Here is a 21,481-nt window from a genome sequence, read left to right on the forward strand (position 1 = left end):
TGAAGTCAATGGGTACCTGAACTTTTGGGCACTAAAAAGGCTGTAAAACAGACCAGGAAAGAGCTAGAGGGCTACAAAAGGCAGCAACATGTAGGTAAATCCCCTGCAAACAAATGTGGATAGGGAAATGAATTAAAATTAAAATTAAAAAAATAAACATTAACCAATATCAATTGGACAGAGGTCCCATAGCAGAGAATCTGGCTTCACGTCAGCAGAGAATCAGTCTCTTCATGCCATAGCAAAGAATCTGGCTTCATGTCAGCAGAGAATCAGTCTCTTCATGCCATAGTAGAGAATCTGGCTTCATGTCAGCGCAGAATCAGTCTTCATGTCATAGCAGAGAATCAGGCTTCACGTCACCCACCACTGGAACAGGCCACTGTCACATATTTAGGCCCCGGCACCCAGACAGAGGAGAGAGGTCCCGTAACAGAGAATCTGGCCTTATGTCAGCACAGAATCAGTCTTCATGTCATAGCAGAGAATCAGGCTTCACGTCACCCACCACTGGAACAGGCCACTGTCACATATTTAGGCCCTGGCACCCAGACAGAGGAGAGAGGTCCCGTAACAGAGAATCTGGCCTTATGTCAGCGCAGAATCAGTCTTCATGTCATAGCAGAGAATCAGGCTTCACGTCACCCACCACTGGAACAGGCCACTGTCACATATTTAGGCCCAGGCACCCAGGCAGAGGAGAGAGGTCCCGTAACAGAGAATCTGGCCTTATGTGAGCACAGAATCTGTCTTCATGTCATAGCAGAGAATCAGGATTCACGTCACCCACCACTGGAACAGGCCACTGTCACATATTTAGGCCCCGGCACCCAGACAGAGGAGAGAGGTCCCGTAACAGAGAATCTGGCCTTATGTCAGCGCAGAATCAGTCTTCATGTCATAGCAGAGAATCAGGCTTTATGTCACCCACCACTGGAACAGGCCACTGTCACATATTTAGGCCCAGCCACCCAGGCAGAGGAGAGAGGTCCCGTAACAGAGAATCTGGCCTTATGTCAGCACAGAATCTGTCTTCATGTCATAGCAGAGAATCAGGCTTCACGTCACCCACCACTGGAACAGGCCACTGTCACATATTTAGGCCCCGGCACCCAGACAGAGGAGAGAGGTCCCGTAACAGAGAATCTAGCCTTATGTCAGCACAGAATCTGTCTTCATGTCATAGCAGAGAATCAGGCTTCACGTCACCCACCACTGGAACAGGCCACTGTCACACATTTAGGCCCCGGCACCCAGGCAGAGGAGAGAGGTCCCGTAACAGAGAATCTGGCCTTATGTCAGCACAGAATCTGTCTTCATGTCATAGCAGAGAATCAGGCTTCACGTCACCCACCACTGGAACAGGCCACTGTCACACATTTAGGCCCCGGCACCCAGGCAGAGGAGAGAGGTCCCGTAACAGAGAATCTGGCCTTATGTCAGCACAGAATCTGTCTTCATGTCATAGCAGAGAATCAGGCTTCACGTTACCCACCACTGGAACAGGCCACTGTCACACATTTAGGCCCCGGCACCCAGACAGAGGAGAGGTTCATTCAACTTTGGGTTGCCCCGCAATATAATGGTAAAATGAAAATAAAAATAGTATTGAATGAGGAAGTGCCCTGGAGTAGAATAATATATTGTTAAGGGGAGGTAGTTAATATCTAATCTGCACAAGGGATGGACAGGTCCTTTGGGATCCATGCCTGGTTCATTTTTATGAACGTCAGCTTGTCCACATTGGCTGTAGACAGGCGGCTGCGTTTGTCTGTAATGACGCCCCCTGCCGTGCTGAATACACGTTCAGACAAAACGCTGGCCGCCGGGCAGGCCAGCACCTCCAAGGCATAAAAGGCTAGCTCTGGCCACGTGGACAATTTGGAGACCCAGAAGTTGAATGGGGCCGAACCATCAGTCAGTACGTGGAGGGGTGTGCACAGGTACTGTTCCACCATGTTAGTGAAATGTTGCCTCCTGCTAACACGTTCCGTATCAGGTGGTGGTGCAGTTAGCTGTGGCGTGGTGACAAAACTTTTCCACATCTCTGCCATGCTAACCCTGTCCTCAGAGGAGCTGGCCGTGACACAGCTGCGTTGGCGACCTCTTGCTCCTCCTCTGCCTTCGCCTTGGGCTTCCACTGGTTCCCCAGTGACATTTGGGAATGCTCTCAGTAGCGCGTCTACCAACGTGCGCTTGTACTCGCGCATCTTCCTATCACGCTCCAGTGTAGGAAGTAAGGTGGGCACATTGTCTTTGTACCGGGGATCCAGCAGGGTGGCAACCCAGTAGTCCGCACACGTTAAAATGTGGGCAACTCTGCTGTCGTTGCGCAGGCACTGCATCATGTAGTCGCTCATGTGTGCCAGGCTGCCCAGAGGTAAGGACAAGCTGTCCTCTGTGGGAGGCGTATCGTCATCGTCCTGTGTTTCCCCCCAGCCACGCACCAGTGATGGGCCCGAGCTGCTTTGGGTGCCACCCCGCTGTGAACATGCTTCATCCTCATCCTCCTACACCTCCTCCTCATCCTCGTCCTCCTCGTCCTCCAGTAGTGGGCCCTGTCTGGCCACATTTGTACCTGGCCTCTGCTGTTGCAAAAAACCTCCCTCTGAGTCACTTCGAAGAGACTGGCCTGAAAGTGCTAAAAATGACCCCTCTTCCTCCTCTTCCTCCTGGGCCACCTCCTCTTCCATCATCGCCCTAAGTGTTTTCTCAAGGAGACATAGAAGTGGTATTGTAACGCTGATAACGGCGTCATCGCCACTGGCCATGTTGATGGAGTACTCGAAACAGCGCAACAGGGCACACAGGTCTCGCATGGAGGCCCAGTCATTGGTGGTGAAGTGGGTCTGATCCGCAGTGCGACTGACCCGTGTGTGCTGCAGCTGAAACTCCACTATGGCCTGCTGCTGCTCGCACAATCTGTCCAGCATATGCAAGGTGGAGTTCCACCTGGTGGGCACGTCGCATATGAGGCGGTGAGCGGGAAGGCCGAAGTTACGCTGTAGCGCAGACAGGCGAGCAGCGGCAGGGTGTGAACGCCGGAAACGCGAACAGACGGCCCGCACTTTATGCAGCAGCTCTGACATGTCGGGGTAGTTGCGAATGAACTTCTGCACCACCAAATTCAGCACATGTGCCAGGCAAGGGATGTGCGTCAAACCGGCTAGTCCCAGACCGTTCCGTGGCTAATCCCGCTCAATTTGACAGTTGGTAAAGTGGTGTGCGACAACGGTGCCAATCTGCTGAGCATGCTGAAACAGGGCAAAATGACACACGTGCCGTGCATGGCACACGTCCTGAACTTAGTCGTGCAGAGAATTGTTACCAAATACCCCATGGTCCAGGACGTCTTGCGGCTGGCCAGTAAAATCTCTGGCCATTTTAGAAGATCTTACAAGGCCATGGCTCACCTTGCAACTACCCGACGCGATGGATCTCCACCTTGTATATGCTTGATAGGCTGCTCCAGCAGAAACGTGCAGTTAACGATTACCTGTACGAACTCTGCGGCAGGACATGTTCTGGGGAGCTTGTTTTTTTTCCACCACTCCAGTGGATGCTCATGCAGACTTCTGCAGCCATTTGATGAGATCACCAAACTGGTCAGTCGCAGCCAGGGTGCCATCAGTGACATCGTACCTTATGCCTTCTTTCTAGAGCATGCATTGCGTTGTGTCATTGATTAAGCCATCGAGGAGCAGGAGCAGGAAGATCAAGAAGTCGCAATTCTGGATGTATTACCAGGGGGGCTACTTCATCTGAGACAAGTCAACAGGAGTCTGAAGAGGAGTCAGAGGAGGATGGTGCAGGAGCCAGGCCACTCCACCGCTTTCAGTTTAGTGCAAATGTGGGCCTTCATGCTCCAGTGTTTAAAGAGGGACCCTTGTATAAAAAGCATAAAGAGCAAGGACCAGTACTGGGTGGCAACGTATTTAGACCCCCCGGTACAAAGACAAAATGGCGGACATGTTACCAGCATCACAGAGGGCTGTCAGAATTCAGTACTTTCAGGCCTTGCTTTGGGAAATGCTGCATTCTGTTGTTGCGGGCGCTAGCAGAGGAATTTCCACTCACAGAGAAACAGTTGTGGGTACCAATCCAACAGCGCATGCAAGAAGAGGGCGGTTTGAAGATGTGTTGGTCACTTCGAATATGAGATCGTTCTTACAACCAACCCATCGACAGCCGCCCTCTGGATCTAGCCTCAGGGAACGCCTAGACCGACAGGTGTCTGACTACATTGGGTTAATGGCTAATGCGGATGCTCTGAGAAGTGAGGAACCCCTGGACTTCTGGGTGTGCAGGCTTGATCTGTGTCCAGAGCTGGCACAATTTGCCATGGAACTCTTGGCTTGCCGAAAGGACGTTCAGTGCAGCAGGGAGAATCGTGACCGATAACTCGCCTAGCTCACAACAGTGTGGACTTTCTCACATTTATAAAAATGAATGAGGCATGGATCTCGGAAGAATTCAACACTTGTGATGACCACGTGTAATTAAGTTTCCTCATGCCAGCCTTAACATATCAACCACAACCCAGAACAAAGAATGGTCCTTGTCTTATGTATATACAGCGGCATAAAAGTCCTTTTCGGTCAGGTGAATGGCTAAATTTTGGGGCCTCTACTCCAGTGGCCTACAGTAAAGGTTTTATCCAGTGACCGCCTAATGTACCTTCAGCCACATTATCTCAAGTTATTTTATGTCAGGTGAATGACTAATTTTTAGGACCTGTACTCCCGTGGCCTAAAATACATTTTTTAGGCTCCAGCAGGACACATTTTTGAGTTTCATTTAAGACGCATAAAAACCTTCAGATCATATTTGCAGCCACCAAATACTTACTAGAAATGCACAAATAGTCCCACAACATGGACAGTGACATACCAGAGGGGAATCATTGGCATAAGTTCCCACCAAAAATATGTATTTTAATTGGCCCCCCAATTAAAATACATATTTTCGGTGGGAATTTTTGCCAATGATTCCCCTCTGGTATGTCACTGTCCATGTAGTGGGACTATTTGTGCACTTCTAGTAAGTATTTGGTGGCTGCAAATATGATCTGAAGGTTTTTCAGGTTCCCCCACCATTAAAATCAATGGGTCCCGCCGCGAATGCGCAATTTGCAAACATTTGATCGCAAACGTTCTTTTGCGTACCGTCCCGGCCGATGTTCGTCCATCACTATAGCTGATTAACCTAGGCAAGAACAGTTGCACAGTGGATCATTTGCTAAAGTGCATCAAGCAGCAAGTATCCCACTGGCTGTTTCCCTACCAACTCTAACTGTGCAAGGTGGTTAGCAACAATGGCAGGAACATCATGGCTACACCTAATTTGGGGAAAATAACACATGCTCCCTCCATGGTGCATGTGATAAATTTACAAAAAAAGGGGGTTAGTCAGCACCTCCCAGTGCGCAGGTGCACACTGCCATGGCAAAGACCTATAGGAAAAAAAAGAGACAATGCAGCAGCACTCTGCAAATCAGACAAAGTACAACAATGCTTACAAAAATTATGGTGCTAATACTACGCTTATTTATAAAAGCGAGATGCTTGGACAATGCATTTTGTACAAAACCATCTAAGCCCGTCTGCCAAACGTCAAGGCGATCTCTGTTAAAGGGGTCCTAACACTAAATACTACCTTTTATGCGCCATAATGACCGCCATAAAATTCAGGGAGTGTTGGACCCACATGCATGTTGGATCCACTCAGCCTTTTTCCATTTTTTGTGCCAAAATGGCCTCCATTACAAGGGATGCAGGTACCAACATGCATGCTGAGCCCACTCTATACCCTTACTGGTGCTAGACAGCTTCCAATGAATGTAGTGAGAGCAGGCTACAGCTTTATACTGAAAATAATTAAAATCAGCCTATGGGGCAGACAGGCTAATCAGGGGTGCACGACTCGCTGGAGTGCCACATCTCCAGCATTGTAAATCTGCAAAAAAAAGGGGGAGTGGATCCAACATGCATGGAAAAAGGCAGAGTGGATCCAACATGCATGTGGGTCCAACACTCCCTGAATTTTATGGCGGTCATTATGGCGCATAACAGGTAGTATTTGGTTTGGTATGTGCTGACTGACCCCCTTTTTTGTCTTTCTTTGCAGTTTGTACTGGAGGTACAACAGCAAGCGATCAAAAAGACCTATGCCCACCAAAATAGTACCAATCTAACCGTCACCTCATTCCGCAAAAAATGAGCCCCTACCTGAGACAATCGCCCAAAAAATAAAAAAAACTATGCTTTAGAATATGGAGACACTAAAACATCATTTTTTTTTTTAAAGAAGCTGTTATTGTGTAAAACTTACATAAATAAAAAAAAAGTATACATATTACATATCGCCGCGTCCGTATCAACCGGCTCTATAAAAATATCACATGACTTAAACCCTCAGGTTAACACTGTAAAGAATGAAAAATAAAAACTGTGCAAAATAAACAATTTTTTGTCACCTTACATCACAAAAAGTGTAATAGCAAGCGATCAAAAAGTCATATGCACCCCAAAATAGTGCCAATCAAACCGTCATCTCATCACGCAAAAAATGAGACCCTACCTAAGATAATTGCCCAAAAACTGAAAAAACTATGGCTCTCAGAATATGGAGACACTAAAACATGATTTTTTTTGTTTCAAAAATGATATTATTGTGTAAAACTTACATAAATAAAAAAAGTATACATATTAGGTATTGCAGCGTCCGTATCGAAGGGCTCTATAAAAATATCACATGACCAAACCCCTCAGATGAACACCGTAAAAAATAAAAAATAAAAACTGCTAAATAAACATTTTTTTGTCACCTTACATCACAAAAAGTGTAATAGCAAGCGATCAAAAAGTCATACGCACCCCAAAATAGTGCCAATCAAACCGTCATCTTATCCCGCAAATATCATACCCTACGCAAAATAATGGCCCAAAAACTGAAAAAACTATGGCTCTTAGACTAAGGAAACACTAAAACATGATTTTTTTTGTTTCAAAAATGAAATCATTGTGTAAAACTTACATAAATAAATAAAAGTATACATATTAAGTATCGCCACGTCCGTATCGACCGGCTCTATAAAAATATCACATGTCTAATCCCTCAGATGAACACCGTAAAAAAATAAAAATAAAAACGATGTAAAAAAAGCGATTTTTTGTCATCTTACATAACAAAAAGTGTAATAGCAAGCGATCAAGAAGTCATATGCACTGCAAAATAGTACCAATCAAACCGTCATCTAACCCCGCAAAAAATGAGACCCTACCTAAGATAATCGCCCAAAACCTGAAAAAAACTATGGCTCTCAGACTATGGAAACACTAAAACATGATATTTTTTGTTTCAAAAATGAAATCATTGTGTAAAACTTATATAAATAAAAAAAAAGTATACATATTAGGTATCGCCGCATCTGTGACAACCTGCTCTTTAAAAATACCACATGATCTAACCTGTCAGATGAATGTTGTAGATAACAAAAAAAAGGTGCCAAAAAAGCTATTTCTTGTTACCTTGCCTCACAAAAAGTGTAATATAGAGCAACCAAAAATCATATGTACCCTAAACTAGTACCAACAAAACTTCCACCCTATCTCGTAGTTTCTAAAATGGGGTCACTTTTTTGGAGTTTCTTCTCTAGGGGTGCAATCAAATGGGACATGGTGTCAAAAAAAACAGTCTAGCAAAATCTGAAAAAAAATATTAAAATGGAAAATCTGCCAAAAAAGTGAAATTTTGAAATTGGATCTCTATTTTCCATTAATTCTTGTGGAACACCTAAAGGGTTAACAATGTTTGCAAAATCAGTTTGAATACCTTGAGGGGTGTAGTTTCTTAGATGGGGTCACTTTTATTTAGTTTCTACTCTAGGGGTGCATCAGGGGGGCTTCAAATGGGACATGGTATAAAAAAAAACAGTCTAGCAAAATCTGCCTTCCAAAAACCGTATGGCATTCCTTTCCTTCTGCGCCCTGCCGTGTGCCCGTACAGCAGTTTACGACCACATATGGGTTGTTTCTGTAAACTACAGAATCAGGGCCATAAATCACGAGTTTTGTTTGGCTGTTAACTAGAGTTGAGCGAACACCTGGATGTTCGGGTTCGAGAAGTTCGGCCGAACTTCCCGGAAATGTTCGGGTTCGGGATCCGAACCCGACCCGAACTTCGTCCCGAACCCGAACCCGAACCCCATTGAAGTCAATGGGTACCCTGAACTTTTGGGCACTAAAAAGGCTGTAAAACAGCCCAGGAAAGAGCTAGAGGGCTGCAAAAGGCAGCAACATGTAGGTAAATCCCCTGCAAACAAATGTGGATAGGGAAATGAATTAAAATTAAAATTAAAAAAATAAACATTAACCAATATCAATTGGACAGAGGTCCCATAGCAGAGAATCTGGCTTCACGTCAGCAGAGAATCAGTCTCTTCATGCCATAGCAAAGAATCTGGCTTCATGTCAGCAGAGAATCAGTCTCTTCATGCCATAGTAGAGAATCTGGCTTCATGTCAGCGCAGAATCAGTCTTCATGTCATAGCAGAGAATCAGGCTTCACGTCACCCACCACTGGAACAGGCCACTGTCACATATTTAGGCCCCGGCACCCAGACAGAGGAGAGAGGTCCCGTAACAGAGAATCTGGCCTTATGTCAGCACAGAATCAGTCTTCATGTCATAGCAGAGAATCAGGCTTCACGTCACCCACCACTGGAACAGGCCACTGTCACATATTTAGGCCCTGGCACCCAGACAGAGGAGAGAGGTCCCGTAACAGAGAATCTGGCCTTATGTCAGCGCAGAATCAGTCTTCATGTCATAGCAGAGAATCAGGCTTCACGTCACCCACCACTGGAACAGGCCACTGTCACATATTTAGGCCCAGGCACCCAGGCAGAGGAGAGAGGTCCCGTAACAGAGAATCTGGCCTTATGTGAGCACAGAATCTGTCTTCATGTCATAGCAGAGAATCAGGCTTCACGTCACCCACCACTGGAACAGGCCACTGTCACATATTTAGGCCCCGGCACCCAGACAGAGGAGAGAGGTCCCGTAACAGAGAATCTGGCCTTATGTCAGCGCAGAATCAGTCTTCATGTCATAGCAGAGAATCAGGCTTTATGTCACCCACCACTGGAACAGGCCACTGTCACATATTTAGGCCCAGCCACCCAGGCAGAGGAGAGAGGTCCCGTAACAGAGAATCTGGCCTTATGTCAGCACAGAATCTGTCTTCATGTCATAGCAGAGAATCAGGCTTCACGTCACCCACCACTGGAACAGGCCACTGTCACATATTTAGGCCCCGGCACCCAGACAGAGGAGAGAGGTCCCGTAACAGAGAATCTAGCCTTATGTCAGCACAGAATCTGTCTTCATGTCATAGCAGAGAATCAGGCTTCACGTCACCCACCACTGGAACAGGCCACTGTCACACATTTAGGCCCCGGCACCCAGGCAGAGGAGAGAGGTCCCGTAACAGAGAATCTGGCCTTATGTCAGCACAGAATCTGTCTTCATGTCATAGCAGAGAATCAGGCTTCACGTCACCCACCACTGGAACAGGCCACTGTCACACATTTAGGCCCCGGCACCCAGGCAGAGGAGAGAGGTCCCGTAACAGAGAATCTGGCCTTATGTCAGCACAGAATCTGTCTTCATGTCATAGCAGAGAATCAGGCTTCACGTTACCCACCACTGGAACAGGCCACTGTCACACATTTAGGCCCCGGCACCCAGACAGAGGAGAGGTTCATTCAACTTTGGGTTGCCCCGCAATATAATGGTAAAATGAAAATAAAAATAGTATTGAATGAGGAAGTGCCCTGGAGTAGAATAATATATTGTTAAGGGGAGGTAGTTAATATCTAATCTGCACAAGGGATGGACAGGTCCTTTGGGATCCATGCCTGGTTCATTTTTATGAACGTCAGCTTGTCCACATTGGCTGTAGACAGGCGGCTGCGTTTGTCTGTAATGACGCCCCCTGCCGTGCTGAATACACGTTCAGACAAAACGCTGGCCGCCGGGCAGGCCAGCACCTCCAAGGCATAAAAGGCTAGCTCTGGCCACGTGGACAATTTGGAGACCCAGAAGTTGAATGGGGCCGAACCATCAGTCAGTACGTGGAGGGGTGTGCACAGGTACTGTTCCACCATGTTAGTGAAATGTTGCCTCCTGCTAACACGTTCCGTATCAGGTGGTGGTGCAGTTAGCTGTGGCGTGGTGACAAAACTTTTCCACATCTCTGCCATGCTAACCCTGTCCTCAGAGGAGCTGGCCGTGACACAGCTGCGTTGGCGACCTCTTGCTCCTCCTCTGCCTTCGCCTTGGGCTTCCACTGGTTCCCCAGTGACATTTGGGAATGCTCTCAGTAGCGCGTCTACCAACGTGCGCTTGTACTCGCGCATCTTCCTATCACGCTCCAGTGTAGGAAGTAAGGTGGGCACATTGTCTTTGTACCGGGGATCCAGCAGGGTGGCAACCCAGTAGTCCGCACACGTTAAAATGTGGGCAACTCTGCTGTCGTTGCGCAGGCACTGCATCATGTAGTCGCTCATGTGTGCCAGGCTGCCCAGAGGTAAGGACAAGCTGTCCTCTGTGGGAGGCGTATCGTCATCGTCCTGTGTTTCCCCCCAGCCACGCACCAGTGATGGGCCCGAGCTGCTTTGGGTGCCACCCCGCTGTGAACATGCTTCATCCTCATCCTCCTACACCTCCTCCTCATCCTCGTCCTCCTCGTCCTCCAGTAGTGGGCCCTGTCTGGCCACATTTGTACCTGGCCTCTGCTGTTGCAAAAAACCTCCCTCTGAGTCACTTCGAAGAGACTGGCCTGAAAGTGCTAAAAATGACCCCTCTTCCTCCTCTTCCTCCTGGGCCACCTCCTCTTCCATCATCGCCCTAAGTGTTTTCTCAAGGAGACATAGAAGTGGTATTGTAACGCTGATAACGGCGTCATCGCCACTGGCCATGTTGGTGGAGTACTCGAAACAGCGCAACAGGGCACACAGGTCTCGCATGGAGGCCCAGTCATTGGTGGTGAAGTGGGTCTGATCCGCAGTGCGACTGACCCGTGTGTGCTGCAGCTGAAACTCCACTATGGCCTGCTGCTGCTCGCACAATCTGTCCAGCATATGCAAGGTGGAGTTCCACCTGGTGGGCACGTCGCATATGAGGCGGTGAGCGGGAAGGCCGAAGTTACGCTGTAGCGCAGACAGGCGAGCAGCGGCAGGGTGTGAACGCCGGAAACGCGAACAGACGGCCCGCACTTTATGCAGCAGCTCTGACATGTCGGGGTAGTTGCGAATGAACTTCTGCACCACCAAATTCAGCACATGTGCCAGGCAAGGGATGTGCGTCAAACCGGCTAGTCCCAGACCGTTCCGTGGCTAATCCCGCTCAATTTGACAGTTGGTAAAGTGGTGTGCGACAACGGTGCCAATCTGCTGAGCATGCTGAAACAGGGCAAAATGACACACGTGCCGTGCATGGCACACGTCCTGAACTTAGTCGTGCAGAGAATTGTTACCAAATACCCCATGGTCCAGGACGTCTTGCGGCTGGCCAGTAAAATCTCTGGCCATTTTAGAAGATCTTACAAGGCCATGGCTCACCTTGCAACTACCCGACGCGATGGATCTCCACCTTGTATATGCTTGATAGGCTGCTCCAGCAGAAACGTGCAGTTAACGATTACCTGTACGAACTCTGCGGCAGGACATGTTCTGGGGAGCTTGTTTTTTTTCCACCACTCCAGTGGATGCTCATGCAGACTTCTGCAGCCATTTGATGAGATCACCAAACTGGTCAGTCGCAGCCAGGGTGCCATCAGTGACATCGTACCTTATGCCTTCTTTCTAGAGCATGCATTGCGTTGTGTCATTGATTAAGCCATCGAGGAGCAGGAGCAGGAAGATCAAGAAGTCGCAATTCTGGATGTATTACCAGGGGGGCTACTTCATCTGAGACAAGTCAACAGGAGTCTGAAGAGGAGTCAGAGGAGGATGGTGCAGGAGCCAGGCCACTCCACCGCTTTCAGTTTAGTGCAAATGTGGGCCTTCATGCTCCAGTGTTTAAAGAGGGACCCTTGTATAAAAAGCATAAAGAGCAAGGACCAGTACTGGGTGGCAACGTATTTAGACCCCCCGGTACAAAGACAAAATGGCGGACATGTTACCAGCATCACAGAGGGCTGTCAGAATTCAGTACTTTCAGGCCTTGCTTTGGGAAATGCTGCATTCTGTTGTTGCGGGCGCTAGCAGAGGAATTTCCACTCACAGAGAAACAGTTGTGGGTACCAATCCAACAGCGCATGCAAGAAGAGGGCGGTTTGAAGATGTGTTGGTCACTTCGAATATGAGATCGTTCTTACAACCAACCCATCGACAGCCGCCCTCTGGATCTAGCCTCAGGGAACGCCTAGACCGACAGGTGTCTGACTACATTGGGTTAATGGCTAATGCGGATGCTCTGAGAAGTGAGGAACCCCTGGACTTCTGGGTGTGCAGGCTTGATCTGTGTCCAGAGCTGGCACAATTTGCCATGGAACTCTTGGCTTGCCGAAAGGACGTTCAGTGCAGCAGGGAGAATCGTGACCGATAACTCGCCTAGCTCACAACAGTGTGGACTTTCTCACATTTATAAAAATGAATGAGGCATGGATCTCGGAAGAATTCAACACTTGTGATGACCACGTGTAATTAAGTTTCCTCATGCCAGCCTTAACATATCAACCACAACCCAGAACAAAGAATGGTCCTTGTCTTATGTATATACAGCGGCATAAAAGTCCTTTTCGGTCAGGTGAATGGCTAAATTTTGGGGCCTCTACTCCAGTGGCCTACAGTAAAGGTTTTATCCAGTGACCGCCTAATGTACCTTCAGCCACATTATCTCAAGTTATTTTATGTCAGGTGAATGACTAATTTTTAGGACCTGTACTCCCGTGGCCTAAAATACATTTTTTAGGCTCCAGCAGGACACATTTTTGAGTTTCATTTAAGACGCATAAAAACCTTCAGATCATATTTGCAGCCACCAAATACTTACTAGAAATGCACAAATAGTCCCACAACATGGACAGTGACATACCAGAGGGGAATCATTGGCATAAGTTCCCACCAAAAATATGTATTTTAATTGGCCCCCCAATTAAAATACATATTTTCGGTGGGAATTTTTGCCAATGATTCCCCTCTGGTATGTCACTGTCCATGTAGTGGGACTATTTGTGCACTTCTAGTAAGTATTTGGTGGCTGCAAATATGATCTGAAGGTTTTTCAGGTTCCCCCACCATTAAAATCAATGGGTCCCGCCGCGAATGCGCAATTTGCAAACATTTGATCGCAAACGTTCTTTTGCGTACCGTCCCGGCCGATGTTCGTCCATCACTATAGCTGATTAACCTAGGCAAGAACAGTTGCACAGTGGATCATTTGCTAAAGTGCATCAAGCAGCAAGTATCCCACTGGCTGTTTCCCTACCAACTCTAACTGTGCAAGGTGGTTAGCAACAATGGCAGGAACATCATGGCTACACCTAATTTGGGGAAAATAACACATGCTCCCTCCATGGTGCATGTGATAAATTTACAAAAAAAGGGGGTTAGTCAGCACCTCCCAGTGCGCAGGTGCACACTGCCATGGCAAAGACCTATAGGAAAAAAAAGAGACAATGCAGCAGCACTCTGCAAATCAGACAAAGTACAACAATGCTTACAAAAATTATGGTGCTAATACTACGCTTATTTATAAAAGCGAGATGCTTGGACAATGCATTTTGTACAAAACCATCTAAGCCCGTCTGCCAAACGTCAAGGCGATCTCTGTTAAAGGGGTCCTAACACTAAATACTACCTTTTATGCGCCATAATGACCGCCATAAAATTCAGGGAGTGTTGGACCCACATGCATGTTGGATCCACTCAGCCTTTTTCCATTTTTTGTGCCAAAATGGCCTCCATTACAAGGGATGCAGGTACCAACATGCATGCTGAGCCCACTCTATACCCTTACTGGTGCTAGACAGCTTCCAATGAATGTAGTGAGAGCAGGCTACAGCTTTATACTGAAAATAATTAAAATCAGCCTATGGGGCAGACAGGCTAATCAGGGGTGCACGACTCGCTGGAGTGCCACATCTCCAGCATTGTAAATCTGCAAAAAAAAGGGGGAGTGGATCCAACATGCATGGAAAAAGGCAGAGTGGATCCAACATGCATGTGGGTCCAACACTCCCTGAATTTTATGGCGGTCATTATGGCGCATAACAGGTAGTATTTGGTTTGGTATGTGCTGACTGACCCCCTTTTTTGTCTTTCTTTGCAGTTTGTACTGGAGGTACAACAGCAAGCGATCAAAAAGACCTATGCCCACCAAAATAGTACCAATCTAACCGTCACCTCATTCCGCAAAAAATGAGCCCCTACCTGAGACAATCGCCCAAAAAATAAAAAAAACTATGCTTTAGAATATGGAGACACTAAAACATCATTTTTTTTTTTAAAGAAGCTGTTATTGTGTAAAACTTACATAAATAAAAAAAAAGTATACATATTACATATCGCCGCGTCCGTATCAACCGGCTCTATAAAAATATCACATGACTTAAACCCTCAGGTTAACACTGTAAAGAATGAAAAATAAAAACTGTGCAAAATAAACAATTTTTTGTCACCTTACATCACAAAAAGTGTAATAGCAAGCGATCAAAAAGTCATATGCACCCCAAAATAGTGCCAATCAAACCGTCATCTCATCACGCAAAAAATGAGACCCTACCTAAGATAATTGCCCAAAAACTGAAAAAACTATGGCTCTCAGAATATGGAGACACTAAAACATGATTTTTTTTTGTTTCAAAAATGATATTATTGTGTAAAACTTACATAAATAAAAAAAGTATACATATTAGGTATTGCAGCGTCCGTATCGAAGGGCTCTATAAAAATATCACATGACCAAACCCCTCAGATGAACACCGTAAAAAATAAAAAATAAAAACTGCTAAATAAACATTTTTTTGTCACCTTACATCACAAAAAGTGTAATAGCAAGCGATCAAAAAGTCATACGCACCCCAAAATAGTGCCAATCAAACCGTCATCTTATCCCGCAAATATCATACCCTACGCAAAATAATGGCCCAAAAACTGAAAAAACTATGGCTCTTAGACTAAGGAAACACTAAAACATGATTTTTTTTGTTTCAAAAATGAAATCATTGTGTAAAACTTACATAAATAAATAAAAGTATACATATTAAGTATCGCCACGTCCGTATCGACCGGCTCTATAAAAATATCACATGTTCTAATCCCTCAGATGAACACCGTAAAAAAATAAAAATAAAAACGATGTAAAAAAAGCGATTTTTTGTCATCTTACATAACAAAAAGTGTAATAGCAAGCGATCAAGAAGTCATATGCACTGCAAAATAGTACCAATCAAACCGTCATCTAACCCCGCAAAAAATGAGACCCTACCTAAGATAATCGCCCAAAACCTGAAAAAAACTATGGCTCTCAGACTATGGAAACACTAAAACATGATATTTTTTGTTTCAAAAATGAAATCATTGTGTAAAACTTATATAAATAAAAAAAAAGTATACATATTAGGTATCGCCGCATCTGTGACAACCTGCTCTTTAAAAATACCACATGATCTAACCTGTCAGATGAATGTTGTAGATAACAAAAAAAAGGTGCCAAAAAAGCTATTTCTTGTTACCTTGCCTCACAAAAAGTGTAATATAGAGCAACCAAAAATCATATGTACCCTAAACTAGTACCAACAAAACTTCCACCCTATCTCGTAGTTTCTAAAATGGGGTCACTTTTTTGGAGTTTCTTCTCTAGGGGTGCAATCAAATGGGACATGGTGTCAAAAAAAACAGTCTAGCAAAATCTGAAAAAAAATATTAAAATGGAAAATCTGCCAAAAAAGTGAAATTTTGAAATTGGATCTCTATTTTCCATTAATTCTTGTGGAACACCTAAAGGGTTAACAATGTTTGCAAAATCAGTTTGAATACCTTGAGGGGTGTAGTTTCTTAGATGGGGTCACTTTTATTTAGTTTCTACTCTAGGGGTGCATCAGGGGGGCTTCAAATGGGACATGGTATAATAAAAAACAGTCTAGCAAAACCTGCCTTCCAAAAACCGTATGGCATTCCTTTCCTTCTGCGCCCTGCCGTGTGCCCGTACAGCAGTTTACGACCACATATGGGTTGTTTCTGTAAACTACAGAATCAGGGCCATAAATCACGAGTTTTGTTTGGCTGTTAACTAGAGTTGAGCGAACACCTGGATGTTCGGGTTCGAGAAGTTCGGCCGAACTTCCCGGAAATGTTCGGGTTCGGGATCCGAACCCGACCCGAACTTCGTCCCGAACCCGAACCCCATTGAAGTCAATGGGTACCCGAACTTTTGGGCACTAAAAAGGCTGTAAAACAGCCCAGGAAAGAGCTAGAGGGCTGCAAAAGGCAGCAACATGTAGGTAAATCGCCTGCAAACAAATGTGGATAGGGAAATGAATTAAAATTAAAATTAAAAAAATAAAAATTAACCAATATCAATTGGACAGAGGTCCCATAGCAGAGAATCTGGCTTCACGTCAGCAGAGAATCAGTCTCTTCATGCCATAGAAAAGAATCTGGCTTCATGTCAGCAGAGAATCAGTCTCTTCATGCCATAGCAGAGAATCTGGCTTCATGTCAGCGCAGAATCAGTCTTCATGTCATAGCAGAGAATCAGGCTTCACGTCACCCACCACTGGAACAGGCCACTGTCACATATTTAGGCCCCGGCACCCAGACAGAGGAGAGAGGTCCCGTAACAGAGAATCTGGCCTTATGTCAGCACAGAATCTGTCTTCATGTCATAGCAGAGAATCAGGCTTCACGTCAACCACCACTGGAACAGGCCACTGTCACATATTTAGGCCCTGGCACCCAGACAGAGGAGAGAGGTCCCGTAACAGAGAATCTGGCCTTATGTCAGCGCAGAATCAGTCTTCATGTCATAGCAGAGAATCAGGCTTCACGTCACCCACCACTGGAACAGGCCACTGTCACATATTTAGGCCCAGGCACCCAGGCAGAGGAGAGAGGTCCTGTAACAGAGAATCTGGCCTTATGTCAGCACAGAATCTGTCTTCATGTCATAGCAGAGAATCAGGCTTCACGTCACCCACCACTGGAACAGGCCACTGTCACATATTTAGTCCCCGGCACCCAGACAGAGGAGAGAGGTCCCGTAACAGAGAATCTGGCCTTATGTCAGCACAGAATCTGTCTTCATGTCATAGCAGAGAATCAGGCTTCACGTCACTCACCACTGGAACAGGCCACTGTCACATATTTAGGCCCCGGCACTCAGACAGAGGAGAGAGGTCCCGTAACAGAGAATCTGGCCATATGTCAGCACAGAATCTGTCTTCATGTCATAGCAGAGAATCAGGCTTCACGTCACCCACCACTGGAACAGGCCACTGTCACACATTTAGGCCCCGGCACCCAGGCAGAGGAGAGAGGTCCCGTAACAGAGAATCTGGCCTTATGTCAGCACAGAATCAGTCTTCATGTCATAGCAGAGAATCAGGCTTCACGTCACCCACCACTGGAACAGGCCACAGTCACATATTTAGGCCCCGGCACCCAGGCAGAGGAGAGAGGTCCCGTAACAGAGAATCTGGCCTTATGTGAGCACAGAATCTGTCTTCATGTCATAGCAGAGAATCAGGATTCACGTCACCCACCACTGGAACAGGCCACTGTCACATATTTAGGCCCCGGCACCCAGACAGAGGAGAGAGGTCCCGTAACAGAGAATCTGGCCTTATGTCAGCGCAGAATCAGTCTTCATGTCATAGCAGAGAATCAGGCTTTACGTCACCCACCACTGGAACAGGCCACTGTCACATATTTAGGCCCAGCCACCCAGGCAGAGGAGAGAGGTCCCGTAACAGAGAATCTGGCCTTATGTCAGCACAGAATCTGTCTTCATGTCATAGCAGAGAATCAGGCTTCACGTCACCCACCACTGGAACAGGCCACTGTCACATATTTAGGCCCCGGCACCCAGACAGAGGAGAGAGGTCCCGTAACAGAGAATCTAGCCTTATGTCAGCACAGAATCTGTCTTCATGTCATAGCAGAGAATCAGGCTTCACGTCACCCACCACTGGAACAGGCCACTGTCACACATTTAGGCCCCGGCACCCAGGCAGAGGAGAGAGGTCCCGTAACAGAGAATCTGGCCTTATGTCAGCAAAGAATCTGTCTTCATGTCATAGCAGAGAATCAGGCTTCACGTCACCCACCACTGGAACAGGCCACTGTCACACATTTAGGCCCCGGCACCCAGGCAGAGGAGAGAGGTCCCGTAACAGAGAATCTGGCCTTATGTCAGCACAGAATCTGTCTTCATGTCATAGCAGAGAATCAGGCTTCACGTCACCCACCACTGGAACAGGCCACTGTCACATATTTAGGCCCCGGCACCCAGACAGAGGAGAGAGGTCCCGTAACAGAGAATCTGGCCTTATGTCAGCGCAGAATCAGTCTTCATGTCATAGCAGAGAATCAGGCTTCACGTCACCCACCACTGGAACAGGCCACTGTCACATATTTAGGCCCAGGCACCCAGGCAGAGGAGAGAGGTCCCGTAACAGAGAATCTGGCCTTATGTGAGCACAGAATCTGTCTTCATGTCATAGCAGAGAATCAGGATTCACGTCACCCACCACTGGAACAGGCCACTGTCACATATTTAGGCCCCGGCACCCAGACAGAGGAGAGAGGTCCCGTAACAGAGAATCTGGCCTTATGTCAGCGCAGAATCAGTCTTCATGTCATAGCAGAGAATCAGGCTTCACGTCACCCACCACTGGAACAGGCCACTGTCACATATTTAGGCCCCGGCACCCAGACAGAGGAGAGAGGTCCCGTAACAGAGAATCTAGCCTTATGTCAGCACAGAATCTGTCTTCATGTCATAGCAGAGAATCAGGCTTCACGTCACCCACCACTGGAACAGGCCACTGTCACACATTTAGGCCCCGGCACCCAGGCAGAGGAGAGAGGTCCCGTAACAGAGAATCTGGCCTTATGTCAGCACAGAATCTGTCTTCATGTCATAGCAGAGAATCAGGCCTCACGTCACCCACCACTGGAACAGGCCACTGTCACACATTTAGGCCCCGGCACCTAGGCAGAGGAGAGAGGTCCCGTAACAGAGAATCTGGCCTTATGTCAGCACAGAATCTGTCTTCATGTCATAGCAGAGAATCAGGCTTCACGTTACCCACCACTGGAACAGGCCACTGTCACACATTTAGGCCCCGGCACCCAGACAGAGGAGAGGTTCATTCAACTTTGGGTTGCCCCGCAATATAATGGTAAAATGAAAATAAAAATAGTATTGAATGAGGAAGTGCCCTGGAGTAGAATAATATATTGTTAAGGGGAGGTAGTTAATATCTAATCTGCACAAGGGATGGACAGGTCCTTTGGGATCCATGCCTGGTTCATTTTTATGAACGTCAGCTTGTCCACATTGGCTGTAGACAGGCGGCTGCGTTTGTCTGTAATGACGCCCACTGCCGTGCTGAATACACGTTCAGACAAAACGCTGGCCGCCGGGCAGGCCAGCACCTCCAAGGCATAAAAGGCTAGCTCTGGCCACGTGGACAATTTGGAGACCCAGAAGTTGAATGGGGCCGAACCATCAGTCAGTACGTGGAGGGGTGTGCACAGGTACTGTTCCACCATGTTAGTGAAATGTTGCCTCCTGCTAACACGTTCCGTATCAGGTGGTGGTGCAGTTAGCTGTGGCGTGGTGACAAAACTTTTCCACATCTCTGCCATGCTAACCCTGTCCTCAGAGGAGCTGGCCGTGACACAGCTGCGTTGGCGACCTCTTGCTCCTCCTCTGCCTTTGCCTTGGGCTTCCACTGGTTCCCCGGTGACATTTGGGAATGCTCTCAGTAGCGCGTCTACCAACGTGCGCTTGTACTCGCGCATCTTCCTATCACGCTCCAGTGTAGGAAGTAAGGTGGGCACATTGTCTTTGTACCGGGGATCCAGCAGGGTGGCAACCCAGTAGTCCGCACACGATAAAATGTGTGGGCAACTTTGCTGTCGTTGCGCAGGCACTGCATCATGTAGTCGCTCATGTGTGCCAGGCTGCCCAGAGGTAAGGACAAGCTGTCCTCTGTGAGAGGCGTATCGTCATCGTCCTGTGTTTCCCCCCAGCCACGCACCAGTGATGGGCCCGAGCTGCTTTGGGTGCCACCCCGCTGTGAACATGCTTCATCCTCATCCTCCTACACCTCCTCCTCATCCTCGTCCTCCTCGTCCTCCAGTAGTGGGCCCTGTCTGGCCACATTTGTACCTGGCCTCTGCTGTTGCAAAAAACCTCCCTCTGAGTCACTTCGAAGAGACTGGCCTGAAAGTGCTAAAAATGACCCCTCTTCCTCCTCGGCCACCTCCTCTTCCATCATCGCCCTAAGTGTTTTCTCAAGGAGACATAGAAGTGGTATTGTAACGCTGATAACGGCGTCATCGCCACTGGCCATGTTGATGGAGTACTCGAAACAGCGCAACAGGGCACACAGGTCTCGCATGGAGGCCCAGTCATTGGTGGTGAAGTGGGTCTGATCCGCAGTGCGACTGACCCGTGTGTGCTGCAGCTGAAACTCCACTATGGCCTGCTGCTGCTCGCACAATCTGTCCAGCATATGCAAGGTGGAGTTCCACCTGGTGGGCACGTCGCATATGAGGCGGTGAGCGGGAAGGCCGAAGTTACGCTGTAGCGCAGACAGGCGAGCAGCGGCAGGGTGTGAACGCCGGAAGTGCGAACAGACGGCCCGCACTTTATGCAGCAGCTCTGACATGTCGGGGTAGTTGCGAATGAACTTCTGCACCACCAAATTCAGCACATGTGCCAGGCAAGGGATGTGCGTCAAACCGGCTAGTCCCAGAGCTGCAACGAGATTTCGCCCATTATCGCACACCACCAGGCCGGGCTTGAGGCTCACCGGCAGCAACCACTCGTCGGTCTGTTGTTCTATACCCCGCCACAACTCCTGTGCGGTGTGGGGCCTGTCCCCCAAACATATGAGTTTCAGAACGGCCTGCTGACGTTTACCCCGGGCTGTGCTGAAGTTGGTGGTGAAGGTGTGTGGCTGACTGGATGAGCAGGTGGAAGAAGAGGAGGAGGAAGCTGAGTAGGAGGAGGAGGAGACAGGAGGCAAAGAATGTTGCCCTGCGATCCTTGGCGGCGGAAGGACGTTCGCCAAACAGCTCTCCGCCTGGGGCCCAGCCGCCACTACATTTACCCAGTGTGCAGTTAGGGAGATATAGCGTCCCTGGCCGTGCTTACTGGTCCACGTATCTGTGGTTAGGTGGACCTTGCCACAGATGGCGTTGCGCAGTGCACACTTGATTTTATCGGACACTTGGTTGTGC

Source organism: Bufo bufo, chromosome 4 (genome assembly GCF_905171765.1).
Source record: "Bufo bufo chromosome 4, aBufBuf1.1, whole genome shotgun sequence".
Lineage (NCBI taxonomy): Eukaryota > Metazoa > Chordata > Amphibia > Anura > Bufonidae > Bufo > Bufo bufo.